Source organism: Panthera onca, chromosome B3, assembly GCF_046562875.1.
Source record: "Panthera onca isolate mPanOnc1 chromosome B3, mPanOnc1 haplotype 2, whole genome shotgun sequence".
In the NCBI taxonomy this organism is placed as follows: Eukaryota; Metazoa; Chordata; class Mammalia; order Carnivora; family Felidae; genus Panthera; species Panthera onca.
Window position 1 is genome coordinate 76,561,342 of NC_138344.1, and position 21,326 is coordinate 76,582,667.

A 21,326-nucleotide genomic window follows, 5' to 3' on the forward strand; every position below is an offset into this window, starting at 1 on the left:
TTGTTTATGGTTTAAGAAAGTGGTTCACTTTCATTATTTTGCATATAGCTGTCCAGTTTTCCCAACAGCATTTATTGAAGAGACTATCTTTTCTCCAGTGTATATTCTTGCCTCCTTTATTGCATTGACCATATATGTGTGGATTTATTCCTGGGCTCTCCATTCTGTTCCATTGATTTATGTGTCTGTTTTTGTGCCATTATTATACTGATTTGATTACTATTGCACTGTAGTACAGTTTGAAATCTGGGAGCATGATACCTGTAGCTTTAATATTCCTCAAGATTGCCTTGGCTATTCAGGCTCTTTGTGGTGTCCTACAAATTTGGGGGTTGTTTGTTCTAGTTCTGTGAAAAATATCATTGGTATCTTGATAGGGATTTTATTGAATCAATAGATGTTAGGTAGTATTGATATTTTAATAATATTAATTCTCCCAATCCATGAGTGTGGTATATCTTTCCATTATTTGTACTGTCTTCATTTTTTTCATCAGTGTCTTATAGTTATTAGAGCACAACTTTTCATCTCTTTGGTTAAATATACTCCTAGATATTTTATTCTTTTTGATGCATTTGTAAATGGGATTGTTTTCTTAATTTAATTTGTGTTAGTTTACTATTTGTGGATAGAAACACAACATATTTCGTTACTAATTTGTCTATTGATTTTACTTTTTTTTTTTTTTTTACTAATTCTATTAAATGGCACTTCTTTCCTCCCAGTTGTTCCCTTTTTTCTCTTATAACCCATATGTATTCCATTAGCAAATTTTGTCAGCTTTTCAATCAAAATGTATACAGAATCTTACCATTTTATTATTTCTGTTATCATTACCCTAATCTAAACCCACATTATCTCTCTCATGGATTATAACCATAGCCTCCAAAATGCCTCTCTGCTTTTACTCTTGCCATCCTATTCTCTATTCAGTAAACATAGTGATTCCCTAAAATGTAAGTTAAACCAAGCCAGTCTTTAGTCATAAATTTCCACTATCAGTAAAAGCCCACGTACATTCATTTGGCCTAAAAAGCTCTCTGATATGGACCTCAGTTATCTTCCAGACCTCATACACTACTTTCCTGGTCTCTCACACTGACTTCCTTACTTTTCTTCAAATTCAGTGTCGCTCTGTTGCTGTTTTCTCTGCCTAGAACTCCTGTCTTTCAGATGTTCTCATTGCTCACTTCCTCAATTCCTTCAAGTTTCTTTTCAAATGCCACCTTTTCAACAAGTTCTTCCTTGACTCCCCTAACAGATGAACTAAAATAAATAAATAAAAGGTGAACTATACCTTATGCCCTTCTCTCCCCTAGTCTTATCTCTAGTATGATCACTGTACATACATATTTATTTATTTGCTTGCTTATCTGTTTCCCCCAAGAAAAAATCATCTCCCCAAGAACAGGGTTTTTTTTTTTACTATTTTTTCACTACTAATTCCCAGTGCCTGGACCAATAAAGCACTGTTTATTGAATGAATAAATAGTTTAGTACTATTTGAGTTTTTTTTAATTGATTACAACCAACAGATCCTAAGAGTACAGTTCTTATTTAATATCTTTTCACTGTACCCAACTTTTTAGGAAACTAAGATGAATATTAAGGTCTTGCATTTATGGGTGCTTTGGAAAAGATGAAACATAAATGTGATAATTCATCAAAAGGAGGAAATTGTCAGTTTGGGAGGAGAAACATGAACCTTCAGAGAAGCTAATAGATGGGAAAGAAGGCTATGATTTCCAACACACACATGACAGGAGCTTGAGTGAATTTATTTAAATATTAAGGGGAAGGTGGTAACTGTGGCTGAAGGAGTTGACATTTGGGTTAAATGATTTTTCCTTTGTACTGTGGGCTTTTGGGGAACAGGATTCTTCCATTTATCATTGTCCTGATATACAAAGAAGGTATTCAATACATAACTGTTGCATAAATTAAATAGCATTGGAGAAGAGCTCTAGAGTTAGTAATGCCAGTAGTTAGATATTAGAAATGTTATTTAGTCTGCCTTTTCTAGGCCTTAGTACTTTTATCTGTAAGATGAAAGTGCTGGACTTCATAATTAAGTTCTTCACAACTATAAAATATTCTATAATTTTAACTGCTTATGTATGAGTGGAGACATGCATATACTTTCATCTAACAGAAATAAAGATATACTTCTTAAAAATTTCCTTTGCAAATATATTTTGGTTAATATAGCTGCCATCAATTTGGCTTATAAAATAGTGTTTTCAATGATCTTTTAGCATGATAGATTAACTTTTATGTTCAGAAAGCCATTTCCTCTGAATGCTGCTGAATTCACACTTCGCTAATGGCAAGGATCCGATTAGAACTAATTTCATAGTGATTCTTTGACATTTTCAAACATAGAAATGTGTGCTTTTCTGAATAAAAGTGAGAACATATCATAAATTGTAAAAGTTACTATTAAAGTTCAGTCTAATATTGGATAGTAGTTATGAAATGAAAAGTGCCTTAAAGGCTAACCTCTTGCAAAATAAGAGCTTTCCATAAGTTTCCCCGTCCCTCCATTTCTTTTACTTTCAGCTCCCATAGTGTCTATACCTGGGTCCACTGGAACTCTGTCTCTAGGTTTTGGTCTATCTCACTGGCCAATTCATCCGTTTCTTTGTTTCACTATTTGATAGAACTTAAAATTAGAGAAGCTGATAATGTCTCACAGAAAGCATAGGCCAACAACCAGCCTACCCAATAAGATTCAAGACAGAAACTAAACCTGTGGACAAGGTCAACATAGGAGGAAACAGAGACTTCCTATCACTTCCAGGTGACCTAGGTATTAGCAGTATATTCCCAAGTAATAAAGTAATTGATCTGAAAATTAATAAGGAAATCTGGGGTAGCAATACAGCATTTTGACATTTGTGACTGGATCACTAAGTTTCATTACCTAGGAACCAGGACTTTATTTCAAATCTACTTAAATTGGTAGAGTTGGTGCTCTTAGAAGACTTCTATCCTTGGTGGGAGTGAATTCAGAAACTAAATGATGGTCTTGTTCTACAGTTGGGCCTGTGGTAGAAGAAGCTAGAGAAAGTAAAGGAAGAAGGAAGAAAGAAGGGATTAAAAATGCCTTCATTTTTAGGGAAAGGAATCTGGAAGATCCAAGAATGAACAGTAAGATAAAAGAAAACCCAGACAAGAATACCTTGTTGAGACTAAGGAAGGAAATGGTTTAATAAACAGTATAGTTAGTTAAGGAGTGAATTTTCATCTTATCTATGATATCTATCTATGATTCCTCATGGCATAAGTTGAAAATGACAAAGTCAAAACTACTTTACAGAAGTGCCATATTGTATATTGACACATAGTTTTTCTATAAAAATTCAACAGAAGTAATTTTTTTTTCCCACAAATTGGAATAGGTTCTTTCCTCCTTCCTTCCTTCCTTCCTTCCTTCCTTCCTTCCTTCCCTCTCAGCTCCGTAAGACATAGTTGAATTTCATGTAGGGACCATGTTGCATGTACAAGACAATTTTTAACACTGGACTTACACTTGGTGAGCAAGTAATTCACACTATGTGAGACCTACTGAGATGATGGTGAGTTGAAGTATCCCATCTGATGCCTGTTTTGGAGCAGGGCCTCATTGTCTGGAATAACACAAAAGTCACCTGCTTATGTTACCATTTTCTTTCCCTTGTCTTTCGCCAACTTTGAAATTTCAGAAGTTCAGTGCTTTGTGATGTGAGTATTCTTTTATGCCATTAAGAGGTCAGGAAGAATAGAGACTGGGGAAAGGTCATTTTAATGCCATTTTAGGGTGTTATAAATAATTCCTGAGTGTAATTTGTAGACCATATTGAGGAAAGGAAGTCAAATATCAGAGACAGCTAAGAGGAAACTTCTGGATGTGTTAGAGAAAGAGGTAAATATTGGTGGATATTATTGATAGCAATGTTTCTCAAGTATTTAGTATGGATAAGTATCTAGACAGTTTGGGTAAAGATGATGATTCTTCGGGGTGCCTGGATGGCTCAGTCAGTTGAGTATCCAACTTCAGCTCAGGTCATGATCTCACAGTTTGTGGGTTTGAACCCCGCATCTGGCTCTGTGCTGACAGCTCAGAGCCTGGAGCCTGCTTTGGATTTTGTGTTTCTCTCTCTCTCTGCCCCTCCCTTGCTCACACTGTTTCTCTGTCTCTCTGCCTCTTTCTCCCTCTCTCAAAAATAAAAAAAATAAACATTAAAAAAATTAAAAGATGATGTTTCTTCTGAAATTGGCCTCCATTCAGAAATTCTGATTCAGTAATATCAAAGTGGAGACCAGAAAATAGAACTTTAAATAAGAAAAAAGATATTTCAGGTGTTGGTATCCTCAGATCACATGTTGAAGTTCTCAGGTCTTGAGATGGAGATGAGAAAGACCAAGATCATTCACTGGGGTTAGCTTCGAAAAGGAAGGGCAAGTTTTTTCTGAGGCATAGGGGAAGATAAAAAATGAATATCAAGAGAGAGCTTAGCTAAGGTAGAATGAAGATAATAGTTTTAATTTAGACTGTAAGGCTAAAGGTGTTAAGACTTTGAGGTGAACTTTCAGGAGATAAGGACAGGGAAAGGAGAGCAGCCAGGAAAAGCTTGAAAAAATGGAAAAGGTTTGAAACAGTTCTTACAGCTGAGTGATTATGGCAAGGCTCTGAATCCCTTTGAGACATCATAATTTCATTATTAAAAGATGAGATTGGGCATTATGGACTTTGAGGCCTTTTCCAGTTATAAACACTTCTATGATTCTACAGCAGTAGTCTCAAATATTTGTCAGCATATCATCCCTGAGAAATATGATGTACCCTTATCTGTAACAGTGATTGCTCTAGGTTTTTTCCCCAGTGAGGGCTGGTCCTCCAAAGATAGTATATATTCATCTTAAGAAAAATTGTTTCAAATAAAATATCTACTCTTAACCTCCCTCCTGACCTTAAGAATTATTTTCATAGGGAATAAATAGTCAACTAAAGACACAATTGCTAAATAGCAGTGATTAGCTAGTTTAAATTTAGTCAGTATACATTTTTAGGAAACTGGGTCTTCATGATTCCATGACTTTGTCCTATTTCAAGAAGCAAATCAATTAGTAACTTAGAGGGCAAGAGCAAAGATTTACCTCTAAATTTGTTTCTCTGTTTTCTCTTTATACTGCTGTTTTTTCATTATGGGCACTGTCTTTTGTTTGTTTGTTTACTTGTTTATTTTTCTCCTGTCTACTTATCTTTCAACTTGACTAGTTCATCTTATTGACTTTACCCATTAGGAAACAGGTTTTATAGCATGCACAGAGGTAAGGGGGTTCAGACAAGCTATTGGAGAACAGTTAGGATAAAGAATTGCAGTCCATTCTATTCTTAGCAAGGTGTGGTAGGTGGCCCCTCTTGGATCTGAAGCCAAAGGCAGGCTGAAATGTGCAAATACAAAGCTAACATTTATTGAATGTTTATTGGGAATCAGAATACTACTATTAAAAGCAAGTACTCAGAAAGATGCCCTTGGGCATAAAAGGCTTGATGGTTAATTTTGTGTGTCAACTTGGTTAGGCCATGGTTCCCAATTTTTGATCAAATACTTTTTTAGATGTTGCTATGAAGGCATGTTTTAGATGTGATTGACATTTAAATCAGTCGACTTTGAGTAAAGCAGATCACTCTCAAAATGTGGGTGGGCCTTATCCAATCAGTTGAAGGTCTTAAGAGAAAAGACTGAGGTTCCCCAAAGAAAAGGAATTCTTCTTCCAAACTGCCTTTGAACTCAAGATTGCATCATCAACTCTTGCCAGAATTTCCATCATGATAGCCTGCCCTGTGAATTTCAGACTTGCTAGCCTCTGTATTACGTGTGCCAATTGCTTAAAATTCCTCTTTCAACTCACTCTTTCATATATATATATATATATATAGAGAGAGAGAGACAGGTTCTGTTTTTCTGGAGAACCCTGAAGAACCATAATACAAAAAGAAATTAGTGAATCTCGGTTCTTCCTACTGGTTCAGTGGCTTTACCTATTTGGGATGAAGAACACAGTTAAGACTCAGTGAACAGTATGCTCTCTACCCAGGAAAATGTGTATACATGCACATACATACAAAATTTTGCATAAATATACAAGGTGCCCAGGGATAAGAACCCTTGTTCTGGGTTTAAATGTCAAACTGATTTGCTTCTAAGTAAAATGCAATGAGACCTTCTAGGTGGGAGGTCTCATTGAATTTCACTCAGGACATAGGTAAGAATCAAAGGCCAAAAATATGGTGGACAAATAAGAATATAATTTGTGTTCTAAAGGGAGACACAAAGAGTGCTTCTATCAATGTGCTTTTGAAGGACATTAAAATGGCAAAACGCACACATGTCCAGAAGCACTCTGCTTGCCAATATAGGGTATGAAGCCAGAAAGTTAACGGGCAGAGAGGGCTCCTGTATGACAGCTGATTTGGCACAACGATTTGACCAAATATGCCCAGAACCCCACCTACTGGAGGAAAAACAGGAAATAGGTAAGGAAAAGGAGAGAATTCCAGACAGGTTCTTATTTTTAATACCAAATTATCAATGGAGGATTATTTAAATTCCTATACCAGAATTTAGAATATGCTTGTTCCTTATTATCAAGTGGAAAATTCTTCCTTTCCAGATGGTCTCCTAGAGATTTTATAGAATTTTAGAGAGTTGATGTTCAATGTGCTACTTCTACAAGTAATGATCTGTGACCCATAAGTAAGAACAAAAAGTGGCTGCTAGGAATTAGTACAAAGAGGATTCAGATCCTGTGAAAGTTAGTAAAAAATTTAATAGAAAATAACTTCAACTATAAAATAAAGCAGTACAATTTATCAAGAATGTTGTATGCTGAATTCAAAACGTCAGAGACCATTAGTTAACTTGCTTTGCCAGGTTAACTCATTTTTTACGTGTATCAGAAAAAGCTTGTTCTGTCATCTCTGTGCATATATTTGCAACTTTTCATCGAATCATTGAATATAATTTAATGCTACACTGGTACCAAAAAGATTCAGACCCCTGCATGCCAAGAATTGTAAACTGTGGAAAGCAGAAAACTATTATAGCGTGTGTGTATATTTTTGCACTGAATTTAATGCCAGGTGAGGATCAGGCATTATCTATGAGTGCAGGCTCAACTCATAGGGTCATATTTTGTTGTGGACTGGGGAATAATGATATAGTAAACTCTGTGTATAATATGGTGTGATGATTAATTTTATGTGTCAACTTGACTGGGCCACAGGGTGCCCAGATATTTGCTCAAACATTATCTTGGGTGTTTCTGTGAGGTTGTTTATGGATGTGAATATATTTAAATAGGCAGAGTGAGGAAAGCAGATCACCCTCTGTAATCTGAGCAGATCTCATTCAGTTAGTTGAAAGCCTGACTCAAAGTGAAGGTAGGCTCTTCCTGGGACCCTAGCCTGCCTGCCTTCACACTGGAACTACACTATCCACTCTCCTGGGTCTCAACCTTGCCAGCTTACCCTGTAGATATGGGAACTTGTCAGTCTCCATAATCACTTGAGTCAATTCCTTATTATCTCTCTCTCTCTCCCTCTCTCTCTCTCTCGTGTGTCTATAAATCACCCTATTGATTGCATTTTTTGGAGAACTCTAATACACATGGTATTGAAATGGTTTTAGCAGTTACTTTAAATTTTAGATTCTTCTATGATTGTTTATAATAGTATTATTATAACCTTTATAGTTTTTCATAACTTTTTTATTACTTTTTTCAAATGAGATATAATTACTATTAAAGCTAAAATTGTTGGTAAAAATTTAAAAAAAGGAAAGAATCTAGCAATGAGATTCATCTGGTTTAAGATGAAGTAACATATATTATATTAAATGTTAAGCCATTATATATTATGCCAGAAATTCTTCTACAAAATCACTAGAAATTTAAAGAAAAAAATATGACAAGAAAGAAAGTTATTTTTGTTGGGGATAATTTTCATGGGAATAAAAATTACTCAAATCCTTAGTGTGTTTATGCAGTGAAATTTTGAAAAGAGTTCTACAATCTCTGCCAAGTTACAACATTATTTGAAACAAAACAAAGTGAGTATAAAAATAAAGCTTTCAAATTCTTTAAGAATAAATGGAACAGCTTAATGTTATCAAAAATGTATGCAAACATAATTTGAATCTGATGCTGAAAATGCACTTATTAAATGACATTCTATTATATCGCAACAATTATATTAGATTAGCAGGCAGCTAGGAAAATACAATTAGCACATTGTCTGAAAATAAAGCTAAGAGACAACAAGAATGTGCACACAAGTTACTTGACTAATTAGTTCATAGGCTGACATACATGAAATTTTTACAATTCAATTGGACAAGAGAACAAATATTCCAGAGCTCCCCATTTACTTGTTTTTTTACTGTGGTGTGAATAGAAGGGTACTTATTACTTTCTAAATCACTTGCCATAGAAAGAAGAAATTTGTTTTGAAATTTTGAGGGAAAATTTAACAAAAATTAGCATGTTATCCAAATTTTAAAAATGACACAAGTGAATATTTCATTACAAAACTTTAAATTTGTTTGAGTCCATTTACCCATAGTCTTTCAAAATTAACATGGCTCTAATTATGTGCCATACTTTAATCCATTGGTAAATATCATCTGACTTAATATCCTATGGGGTAGATATGATTAGTATTTCTAATTTTCATCTCAATAAAAAGGTTTAAAGATGTCAAGGTCAAATAGTAATTACATGGGAGAGGCAGAACTCTAGTCTCAGGTCTTTCAGACTTCAAAAATTATGTTCTTACCCATTGTTATAACTTGTCATAATTCAACTTGGCTATAATTACCTCTGAATCCTCTTCCATATTTGTGGATCAATCATGATCAAGTGGGTCATGAAATTGCAAGGCATGCCATTCAAAACTGTTGCTTTTAGAACCGAATTTTCTATGTGAATCATGATTTTCTTTTAAATGCAAATCAAAACAAATAAAATTTCAAAATAAAGTTTAAATACTTTCATCTGCATTATGATTTGATTTAAAAAATCACATACTTCATATAAAACAAACATTTATAGTTATGTCAAATTCTGTAATATCTAATTTTCATGTCAAAAACTGGTAATCAACCTGGGCACCTGGGTGGCTCAGTCGGTTAAGCAGCCAATTTAGGCTCAGGTCATGCTCTCACCGCGATAACGGTTAGTGGGTTCAAGCCCTGTGTTGGGCCCTGTGCTGATAGCTCAGAGCCTGGAGCCTGCATCTCCCTCTCTGTGCCTCTTTCTCTCTCTCTCATTCCCTCTCAAAATTAAATAAATATTTCATGGATATTTGGGCTCTTTCCATAATTTGGCTATTGTTGAAAGAGCTGCTATAAACATTGGGGTACACATGCCCTATGAATCAGCACTCCTTTATCCTTTGGATAAGTTCCTAATAGCGCTATTGCTGGGTGGTAGGGTAGTTGTATTTTTAATTTTTTGAGGAACCTCCATTCTGTTTTCCAGAGTGGCTGCACCAGTTTGCATTCCCACCAACAATGCAGAGCGTTCCTGTTTCTCCACATCCTTGCCAACATTCATGTTATTTACAGATAAAATTATTTCAATACATCAAAAATATTTGAATATTCAAAATTTTAAAAAAAGAAACCAAAGAAAATGAGTAGTGTTTTCAAGAAAAAGTGAATTCCTGTTCACCAATAAAAGTATATGAATTATACATTAGTCAGTGATTAAGTTATCAAAAGTAGAGCTCTTTCTTTTTGGTTTTTATTTCTTTTAATTTTCTATCTAATATATATGTATACTGTATTTCAGTTTTGCTTAAATCATAGATAAAACTTTAACATTTTTTCTTATTTGAGAGTATGAGTTTATAAAATTATCTTTGCATATCTGTTCTGATGCATGTGTCATTATTTTTCTATAGGACTAAATCAATCTCTATTTCAAAAATAGCTTCTTTTCCGTAATCTATTCTTTTACAATAGTAGTATCTGGAATTTTATACTTTTGAAAGAAATTGTTTTCTTGTCTTTCAATCAGATAGAGCATAGAACATTTTATAAACTCTTGAAAATTGTTTTTATTTTTTTTTATCAGTGGCAGGTTATCAAAATAAAGCAATTCTCAAGTAGTAGAATATGTCAAATTCAAACAACAAAATATGTACAACAATTACTTTTTTATCTTCTTAATACTGCATGGCCAATTTCACATTCAACTATGTTAGAATTATCTGTGACCAAAATATGCAGAGCATCAATTTGCAATGGCTTGTAAATATAGGCCTACATGTTGTGGGATTAATATTTTTCATGCACAGCAAATCAGAACAAACATATTTTCTTCAGCCATGTCAGACCTTGACACTGTCATATTCACATGCCCTTCACAACCAAGACCAAGAAATTCAGTTTATAAAAAGACTGATCTGATAATGACAGAAGCTGACAAGCACCAGCTTTAGGTATCATTTTAGAGATTCCAAATTTATGAGCTCTGTGAAAAACATGTCTTGAAATATACAAATCAATGAATCCAAATTTACATTTTTTTTGTGATATCATGGTAGTGTATGCATAATAATAATAAAGAAGTAATAAAGAAAATGAATACAGTTTCCTCATTCCTTGCCTTAATAGATAACAATTTAGGATTTGGGTAATATTTACTATAGCTTAAGCATTTATTGATAATAAAAGGTTTAGTAAGGATATCTCCTTTGAGGGAGAAAAGAGGGGTGGACAGAGGATATCTTGGGGCCAACTAGAATTATTAGCTGGATGACCTTTGATAAGTTCATTAAACCTCTGAGTGGCAGTATGTGAGTATAGTAAGAACTACCTCACATGCGTTTGTGAGTATTAAATTTTAAATCAATGTAAAATTGCCTGTACAGTCAGGCCGGCAGTAGGTACTCAGTAAACATTCCTTTCCTGATCTCATTTTACCAATGTTTTCTCTCAAAAAAAGATCTAGAAATATGCCTGTCCAATACGGTAACCACTAGGCCACTAGGCAAAGTGAACACTTAAAATGTGGCTATTCTGACTTAAGACATGCTATATGTGTTAAGTACATACATGCCAGATTTTGAAGTCTATTATAAGAAAAAAGAATGTGAAATGTCTCATTTAATTATTTACATTGTCACATGTTGAAATAGATATATTTTAGATACATTCATGTGAATAAAATATTAAATTAATTTCACCTATTTTCTTTTTTTAATGTAGTATACAAAAGTTTTAAATTGCATACATACTTGTGCCTCACATTCTGTCCCTCCTAAATAGTGCTGCTCTAGAGGCGAAATTTAAGAAATCCAAGGTTCTAATAAAATTCCTAATCAGTATAAGAGAAAAAAAAAAGGTTTTACTGTGTTTTAATACTTCAGAGTCCTTGTCGAAAGGAATCATATTTTATTAAAATCTTGTAAAAAGCAAATTATACCAGATAGCAAACATTTTTGATTAGGCTCCTTAGAGTTACAAGGTGAAAAGAAGTTTTTCCTGATTTATCTTCTATCATTTTAAAAATTGGAATAAAGTACACAAAATTATATTGTAATCCCTCTTCTCTCTGCCTTGCACATAATGACTGCATCGGCAACCCTCAAGTACATATTCTTTACAGCTAATGGAGCCAAGTGTCTCCCTGAACTACCTAAGATTTATTGAGGTCTCGACCAGCCAAATTCCTTAACCTGGAGAAAACTTAGCCAATTTCAGAAGGTAGAGAGAGTGACAAGAGGAACTGCTAATAGCCAGTCTAACCAACTTCACACTATAATAAAGTATACTTTCTAAAAGCAAGTCTGATCGTGTCTTTTCCCTTAAAATTTTCCCTTAAAATCTTTAGTAGGTTTTAAGAGAAAGTTAGAAGGCTGTTTTCTTGAACAGAACTTTCCTTTGTTACATTCAAAGCTGTTTTCTCTCCCTGTACCTATAATTGTGTAGAGTGCTATGTGGATAAGGGTTCCTCTCTGTTGCATGCTTGCTATAGGGTATGCAGTCTAGCCTCACTTGGCCTAGGCACATTCCTCCTGGATAATGAGAGCTCAGGAAAAATGTTTATTTTTTCTTTCTCTGCTTCTAAGTTTTCCTCCAAAAAAACACTCTGGTTCTTTGCATCTGTTCCTTTAGAGTTACTATGACAGTGGGGAAACAGATAATAAATTAAATAGGTATTTTAAATATATAAAATATTAGATATTGTCAACTGCTAAGGAAAAGCAAATATTGAAGGAGAATAGGGATATATGCATTAGTAGAGGTCTGGATTTTAGGTGCAATGACCACATAAGACCTCACAGAGGAAGTGACATTTGAGAAAAGATATGAGGTAAGTGCTATTACTCTCTGGCCTCCTCCTGTGCCCTTGTAATTAGGAATACCTCTTGCCAGAGTTTCAACCCTTTCCCCATAGACTCCTATGAGTAAATGTGGGAAAATGCTGAAAATATGAGCAAAAACAGGAAAATGCCAAACTGAGCAGAAGACTTGTGGATGAGGGCTGCTGGGTCTAGGGAAATGCAAATGACCCCTTTGAGAGAAAGGGAACATTTTTACTTCTCCATGTGTTTTATCTGCGTGCATGATTGTTGTCTCTGAACCAGGATTTTTCAAAACATGGTTCTACTCTAGGTTCAATAGATGGTCATTGGATTAGTTTAGTAGGTAATAACCAACAACAGGGGGGAAAAAAGTAGAAGAAAAATAATATCATTTGTTGCAGTAAGGATAGGAATTATTGTTTCAAACACATGTACACACACTCAGCTAAGTGTTTGCTGAGCGATGATATAAAGTGTATTTCTTACTATGGGTCATGGATAAGAGAGTTTGAAAATTACTGTGCTAAGCCTAAGAGAACTTCTGAAATGGTGTCTCCTAAAGAGGGGTTAAGACAATGAATGAGGCAAGAAGGAAACTGTAATGGGCTCTTATCTGTGGGGAAACGAAAACCTAGGGCTAAATGGAGACAATCAGGTATCCATTTACCCCTACTTGTTCAATTAGAGATTAAAAACTACATTTAACGGTTTGTATTTCTTGTTCTTTTTATTTTTGATTTCCCTCATGTGTGCATATTTGCATGTGTTCTGTTGTGTGTATTTTTGTGCTTTATTATAGAGGCTACTGAGAAAGACCCTGAGGAAAGGAGAGTCTAGATAATTTTCAAAGGAAGTCAGGGAAGTTGGGGAGACTATGCTACCGTGTAGCTGACATGAACAGAATCCCAAGTTGGAATGGTGCTAGAAACTGTCAAATGGAGAAGGCTGAGTTTGTGGGAGCTTCTGCAAAGACAGACAGAAAGAAATAAAGTACACAGAGAGATAGTAGAGACCATGGAAAGGTCTAAGGGCTGACCTGTAGAGAGGCTCAAATAGGTTCCCAAACCCAGGTCACATTGGCATTTTCTAAGATTCAGTCTTGGCCCTTTGTTCTCTCTACACTTCTTCCCTCATTAAATGGATCTCTTCTGATTCTTCAGTTGTTGTTTTAATGCAGACAATCCTTAAATATATATCCATTGGTATAGTTTCTCCTGAATTCCAATCTAGTATTTTCAAATGCCTGCTGAGCAGTTCGTCTTTGAATATCTCTTGTATTACCTTTTCTGGCTCCTAGCCTGAGAGCTTAAACTACATTCATGGCTATCCATATACATCTGTAGAGCTGGCAGGTCAAGTCCACTAGGGATATCTGTGAATGAGAAAATAAAGCATATCTTTTGGTCTTTCCTAAAAACTTAAATAATGGAAAGCCACATTCTACCAGGATGGTTAAAAAATTAAGATAAAGACCTCTACAGACCAGGTGGTGAGCCACACTAACACACATCAAGAAGGGTGGCCTGCAACAGAAGGAGCCATCCAGTATATCCAGCACAGGAGAGGAAGTGGAAGGGAAACTTGAGGTTTCCTGATAGAAGAATGAAAGGCTAGATTCTTTAAATCAGTGGAGTGTATATGTATGTGGTCATGTGTTGTCTCAAAAGCACTACAAACTGATGCACCCAGGTGGCTCAGTTGGTTGATCTTCAACCAACTGAGCTTCAGCTCAGGTCATGATCTCAGTTTGTGAGTTCTAGCCCCGTGTTGGACTCTGTGCTGACAGCTCGGAGCCTGGAGCCTGCTTCGGATTCTATGTCTCCCTCTCTCTCTTCCCCTCCTTTGCTTGCAGTCGGTCTCTCTCTATCTCTCTCAAAAATAAATAAACATTAAAAAATTTTCTTTTAAAAAGCACTACCAAACTATTTTTATGTATTTCCTGTGACTCTATTTTACTTACAAGTTGATTTCTTTTAAAGAAATATAAACTACTCTTAGACTAATACAATCTCAAAGATGTTGAAATCTTCCTCATTTGTTAGCTTTTGTTTTTCCTATTTGAATCTACTGATGCCCTACGATTCTGAGGAAGTTACATTTATGGTATTATTATCACTTCCCATTGAATAGATCTTGGAATTACATCAAACTTAGAATCTAGAGTTCCAATCATTATTATTATTATTATTATTATTTTTTTTTTTTTTTTTGTAGCTGAGACCTGAAATCCAGTGATCCATGAGTATGCTCTAGGTGCCTAACTGAGTAAGTTTTCCCTCAATCTGATTGGAGATCCAATCCTGGATTATGAGGAAGGTTCAGCAAGGCCATGGGGGAGCCCTTAAGCCAAAATCACCTGTCAGGGAGTCCCACATTTTCCAGTAACATACTTGCTTCAGGATCCCTACCAGGTTCCATGGTTAATTATGAGCAGCCCTTGGGAGACGCACCTTCAGCACAAACACACATTTGGATTTCAGACCCTGGTCAATTAGACTTGTAGTTGATCATTGAGGTATATTATCATGGCCTCTAGCCACCACTGCTTTTCTCTGCTCAATCCAGACTTATGCAATATTTTTCTTAGATGAATTTGATGAGAATGGAACCTAGAACAGAACCCTGTTCCACTAAAAATGTCATTTCAGATTATATACATATATACATGTATATATATATGTATATATATATATAAAATCTATATACATTATAACTCCCCCCCCCCCCCCCCCCCCCCCCCCCCGCAGAGGTGGTTGACGTCTTTATTGCTCTGGAAGTGGAGGCAGCTTTTGGTGGTGCCGGCGTGCCTCCTTTTCACCATCACAGGCTTCTGGCTGCGCAGGATGGCGCTGGTTCTGTGAATGGCAGCAATGTTCTTGTTCTTGTGACGGATGCTGCTGAGAGTGGCCTGGGCATTCTTGTTGGTCTGCACGTAGGAGGTGGCAGGTTTTCGCTGGCCAGATCTCTGCCTAATGACCACAACCACCCCTTTGCAGTTGGCCGGCTGCGGGCTCCATGCCCACAGTCTTGTGGTTAATCATCCCATCGTAGAAGAACGAGTTGCGTGCCTTCAGGTTATTGGGCAAAGGGTTGTACATCTGCTTGTTGCCCTTGATCAGGAAGCTGGAGCGGTTCTGCATGACCATCCATTGCAGGTGGGCCGACATGGCGGCAGCCCCTTTCCCTACAGCAGCTAGAAACGGAAAGAGCTGTATAATGTATTTTTAATACAACCCATTGAAAACCATTAGCAAATTATAATGGAATTGAGTGATTTTTTTCTCTTGTTGATGAATATATGATCCAAGATTGTATCTAATTGATAATTTGCCCAAATTGGAATATGTGTCTAGAAATCACCTGCTACCTAAATGGGCTAAATCTGTCAACAAAAAAACGAGATAAGACATGCATGATTTACGTTTAGTGAACTCATGTTACTTCCTACTGAACATTTGTTTCCAATTGTTAATAAACCATATTTTAATAATAATTTCTAAGATTTTCTATGGAATTAATTTCATTCTCCAGTATAGTATAGAATTCTTGGATTTTTTTTTCAAGTGTTCTTTATTTTTTTAACTTCTTATATTTTTATTTAGGTATAATTAACATAGAGCATTATATTAGTGTCAGGTGCACAATAAAATGGTTTAACAATTCTATACATCACTCAATGTTTACCATGATAACTGTACTTTTTAAAAAATGTTTATTTATTTTTTGTTAAAGAGAGAGGGAGATGGGGGGGAGGCAGAGAGAGAGACAGAGAGAGAGAGAGAGAGAGAGAGAGAATCCCAAGCAGGCTCAGCACTGTTAGCACAGAGCCTGACACATGGCTTAATCTCACAAATCCTGAGATCATGACCTGAGCAGAAATCAATAGTCCAATGCTTAACTGACTGGGCCACCCAGGTGCCCCTGATAAGAGTACTCATAATCCCTTTCATTGCTTCACCCATCCCACCGCTCACCTCCCCCAGGCAACCACCAGTTCACTATTTTAAGTGTTTTGTTTTGTTTTGTTTTTAGATTCCACACATGAGTGAAATCATATGATATTTTTCTTTCTCTGATTTCATTTAGCATTATATCCTCTAGATACATCCATGTTGCAAATGGCAAGATTTCATTCTTTTTTTATGGCTCAGTCCTTGATTTTTAATTTAAAAAGAAATTATAACATTTTTCCCCTGCTCTAGTATTTTGGTTATCTCTGATTATTAACAATGCCTCAAGAAATAGTTCAATGGTATGCGACATTTTATTTGAAAGTTCCTTTTTTAACCTGGGTTATAATTCGTCTGGGACAAAAGATATGAAGTCATTTAGAAAAAGAATTGCTTTCTTACAATCTTACATTTCTTGGGTTTCAATTTCCTCTCACCAACATTATTTTTGCTATCCTTGACAGAGAAGATGGAAATAAAATAAAAGTTGAGTGGTATGGCCTTTTCTTTGTCATGTGTTATAAAAATGTTACTCTGAAGCAACATGCTCATTTTCTCTGAACATAACTTCAAAACCCTATTTTGTGTGTCTTTAGAATTTTTGGCAAGCCTCACTGCATTATGGTTATTGGCCTTTTAAAAATCATTCTTATACTTTTTAGCCATTCTTACATATTTGTTGTTGGTCACGCCCCTTTCTTCTCTCTTTTGTACATGTTCTCTTTTATAAATGAATTCAACTACCTTTTGTCCTTTTCACAATCCAGTGATTAGTGTGGCCATGAGCTGTGAATTATCATCAATTCTGTGCTCCTGGTTCTTATGGAAAATTAGGAGAGAAAGAAAGATAGAGAAAGAGAGAGAGAGAGAGAGATTTGTCATCAAAATCCGTAGTGTGAATCTATTTCTGTGTATGTCTCTTCATCCTAATTTTTCTTCATTAAAAAAATCATATTCTTTATAAAAATAACCTCAGTTTTCTTTTGGCATCTTAAAAACAAACACGGAGTTTTTGTGTGTTTTTTTCATATTATATGTAAGTTTTTCAATGATGCACGTTTTGATTATAGTTCTAAAATTGAATTCGATTTTGTTCATTTTCCAGTGAAATGGAATTATGATACCAAATGGCATAAGGACAATACTTTATGCTGGTAATTAAATGGAAGACTACATAGAATTCCATGTTGCTCAGGAAGATCTGGATTTAATAAAATGGAGGCCCACTGAAGAAGATTTAGATATATCAGTTATTAATTCCCTTATATAGGTAAGAAGTCAAGGCTCAGAAACTTTAGAGACTAATTTGTCCGCGAGAGTAGGGCAACCTTTAAACTCTTCAGGAATTTGTTTCCTAGAAGTCAGAAGCAGCCTTGGGAGCATTTCTTAATTCTAAGCTATTTGTACAGATGTGTATTTTTGTCTTTCTATAGTTCCCAAGGTTTTAGTTTACTTATTTATGTTTCTCTAGATATTACTACATATGTTTCTACTAGGGTTCTTCTCATTAGAAGGTACAGAGCTCTAGAGTCAGAACTGTGGGTAAGTGGATGCCACTTATGTAAGTCACATAAACTTTCCAAATATGTTTCTGGACTTGGAGGATCAAATGTATTGGTAAGAATATTAATATGTATAAAGCACTTTAAACACACATAAGCTATTTTTATTGGATTATGCAGGGAATATAAGCTCTATCTGAACCAAGTTGCTAGCATACAAAAATATTGAAGAGGATTTTTCAACTAAAAATAGGTGGAATTCACATGTATATTCACAAGGCCTGAAACTTCTATTTTCTCAGGTAGCCAAGAATCAAGTATGAGAATGAAAAGAATAACAAGGTGGGGATGATTAAACAATAGACCTGCTAATTAGAATAATTGATAGCTATAGAAAATGATTAATCCTATATTTAAAAAACTATAAAAGGTAGTTTTCTTTTTTAATTTTCTTTCTTTCTTTCTTTCTTTCTTTCTTTCTTTCTTTCTTTCTTTCTTTCTTTCTTTCTTTCTCCTACCTTGATATTTGTAAACAGTAGTAGGTTGCTTAGTGTAGAGAAAATGCCAACAAATGCCCACTGGGGATCATACAGAAAGGACAAAAGGTATTTTATTTACATTACGACCCAAATCGCATAAGAATCTAAAGCACCAGAGATGAATACACTGCACATGAAATGGCTGCACCTGTTATTAATTTCATTTTAACAAAATAGTAGTCATTCAGTTATGTCCAGTTGTCAAATAGCACTTTTAGCATACCATTCTTTGGTCCAGAAGCTAAAGTAACGTATTGCACGTAAATTGTGGAACTAAGTCAAAATGATTATTTAATACCTACTGAACACACTTAATATAATATGTAGTGCTATTTACAGGGTCATAAAAATGACTTATCTACAGTTCAACAAAATTTCATATGAGACAACACACCCTTCTGCATTATGGATAGACAAAAACTAAAACCCCAAACACATTAAATCTACTTAGATTTTTTAAAGCTCATTAATGTACTCTTAAACTAGTATTGTATAAGAGTTAAAATTCAGCATTAAAGAAAGTGCTCTGTTGTAAGTTTTATCCTTGTGAAGTTCATTAAATCTCCTTAATGCATCTGTTATAAGTCCTCTACATCAGGCAGAAATTAGTATAAGGAGTTTTAAATCATGTTCATCCTCTTAAAATGGTTTAAAATATGCTTATGTACAGTTACTAAGTACAATCAAGTATTTTTATTATAATAAGTAATTTGAAAAATTCCCATTATAAATCATCTAAAAACATTCTTGCTGGAAACAGAACTGTGAGCTCTAAAGTTTACTTTTGCTTTTCAAATTCTTAATCCTATAGTTTGATGTAGGTTTGTAATCAGATCTGTTTCACTACATCAGAACTACCCTAGCCCTGTCCAAGGTTATGCAGTTTAACAGAGGACAGCATTTTTACTCAGCAAATTTTACAAGGTGGAATGAAAACATGTTGGTAGATTAATGATATAGTATTCTTTATGATTAAATTTTCAAATGAAGAGTTGCAGCATCAAGTAGTGGAAATAACACTGGGGCTGGAGTTGGGAGAACTGAATCAGAGCTCATTTAATGGCTTGAGTAACCTTGAGAAGTCACTTGTTCTCTGTGAGGCTGTTTTTCTCCTCAGTTTGAATGGATGATAAAATCCAACTCATAGCATCACTGAGGAGCAACTTTGTGAAAGTCTGTAGTTCAGTGTCACTTTTCTACTAGTCAATAAATATTTATTTCTTTAATTTTATAAGAAATAGGGAAGGTTTCATACTTCCCTATACACATATATATATATGTATGTATGTATTCAAAGCCTTAATTATTTAGCCTTAACACTAAATGACTTTAATGTTTAGCTAGACATATTAAAAGGTGTAATTTGCTCATTAAATGACCCTATGAATTTGGTCATTTGGTTTGGAAGGACTACTGCATTTATTTGACAGAATGATCCTGATTTTATTGTTTGACTTGGTGAGAAAAAGGGTGGATGGCCACTCTATATATAAACACAGCCAGGTTTAGTACATCAAAATATACAGGTTTATAGAACCTCTAAAATTTAGATGTTGATCGTTTCAGCTAAGAAAAAAAAAACGTTAACCTGGATGTTTTTTGTTTTTTTGTTTTTTTCCCTCAGCAAATCTAAGGCAGTTCAGCAACTCTATTACTGTAAATATCTGCCTTTGGTGTTGCTTGGGGAATTGGTAGGAATCATGGAAAAACCTAGCTTGGAAGTGACCTCTAGGCTTCATTTCCCTAGCTTCTGGAGGAGGGATGTATTTGAGAAGCAGTGTATTTAAGCGTCAGGAGATTAGGGTGTGGGTATGAGCCAAGACATTGTTGGTTGCTGCTTGATGAGGTGACTTATTTGTGGAGTGGGACCAACAACGGTGTTGGAAGCTAGGTGATCTCGGCCTGAGGCACTGTGCTGTAATGGTAGACACATGTACAACAAGATTAATGGGAAAGGAGGCTTAACAGAGTGTTGAAGTGTTAAAGAGGGAACTCAAAGGCCTTGTCCATCTGGATTGACCTTCAGGTTGAAACTAGGTAGAGCCAAATGCCTATATGCTATTTGCCTTGGAGTGCTCCTCTGTCACATGGAAATAGGATTTTTTGTTTGTTTGTTTCTGATGTGAATCAACTCTTCAACATGAAATGTTAACAAAAAAACATCTTGCCTAGGGTTTAAAAATGTATTCAATGCAGAAAGTCTTGAAAATATTTAATGCTTCAAATAATTTTCCCCAGCCTCTTAGGTATCTTGTACTAAAAGTGTCTTTTTGTTGAAATATTTTTAAAAATATTAGTTTCCACTTTCACTTTTTTGTTCCCAGGACAACTGTTCCTCTGAACCACAATTGCTCCTTTATTTTATTTTTTTCTGGTTTTGAAATAACCCATCCTGCATCCATAAACAACTTGCCTTGATGGCTAGCCAAGACTCTGTCCTGCCACAGACCTCCTCCTACTTTCATTTCTTACCCCAAGGAGCAGTAAACATGAATCCTGACCCACTAATGGAGCCCCAGAACTGAGAAGAGATACATTGCTGCTAAACAGGTAGAAATAAGAACAATGCCTCTCTTCGATAATATTAAATGTTCTGGGAAGACAGTCTCCAAGAGAAAGGATAAATAATCTACATAATGAAGAATTAGTTAGCAGTGTTATGTAAATATTGTAGCAGCATCAATGAGGAGGTAAGCAGAAGTATTTTAAGACACTATATTATACAATGCACTGTGCACTGTTTCCTGGTGATAAGGTTTTTAAAGCATCTTTATAAGCTCTTCTTCTCTGTTGTGACAGGATTATTTTTGCACCTTTGGAAAGCAACTGAAAAAAGAAGCTTGGAAAAAATCCTGCCTAACAAAGCAGCCATACTCAAATAGCTAAAACTATAAGAAACAACTGATTGAAGATACAAGAATAGATTTAAGATGTAAGATTAAAACATGATAAAGAATGATATCCTCATTTTTTTCAA

General features: G+C 35.1%; 1 long non-coding RNA gene and 1 pseudogene across 29 annotated transcripts in view; one reads left to right on the forward strand and one right to left on the reverse strand.

The window, feature by feature from the left end:
* LOC132669503 (uncharacterized) overlaps nucleotides 1–21,326 on the forward strand; it is a 62,991-nt gene extending 41,665 nt beyond the window's left edge. For 22 of the 29 annotated variants that reach the window (XR_013556180.1, XR_013556197.1, XR_013556184.1 and 19 more), the window contains 3 exons: nucleotides 3,040–3,150; nucleotides 17,414–17,578; nucleotides 21,149–21,326. This is a non-coding gene — a long non-coding RNA (uncharacterized LOC132669503). Of the gene's footprint in view, nucleotides 1–3,039; nucleotides 3,151–9,525; nucleotides 9,635–14,572; nucleotides 14,624–17,413; nucleotides 17,579–18,112; nucleotides 18,153–20,827; nucleotides 20,900–21,148 lie in introns of those variants that run through there. The other 7 variants (XR_013556185.1, XR_013556186.1, XR_013556176.1 and 4 more) reach the window with 7 other exon arrangements.
* Nucleotides 14,636–15,561, reverse strand: LOC132669728 (large ribosomal subunit protein eL28 pseudogene; annotated as a pseudogene).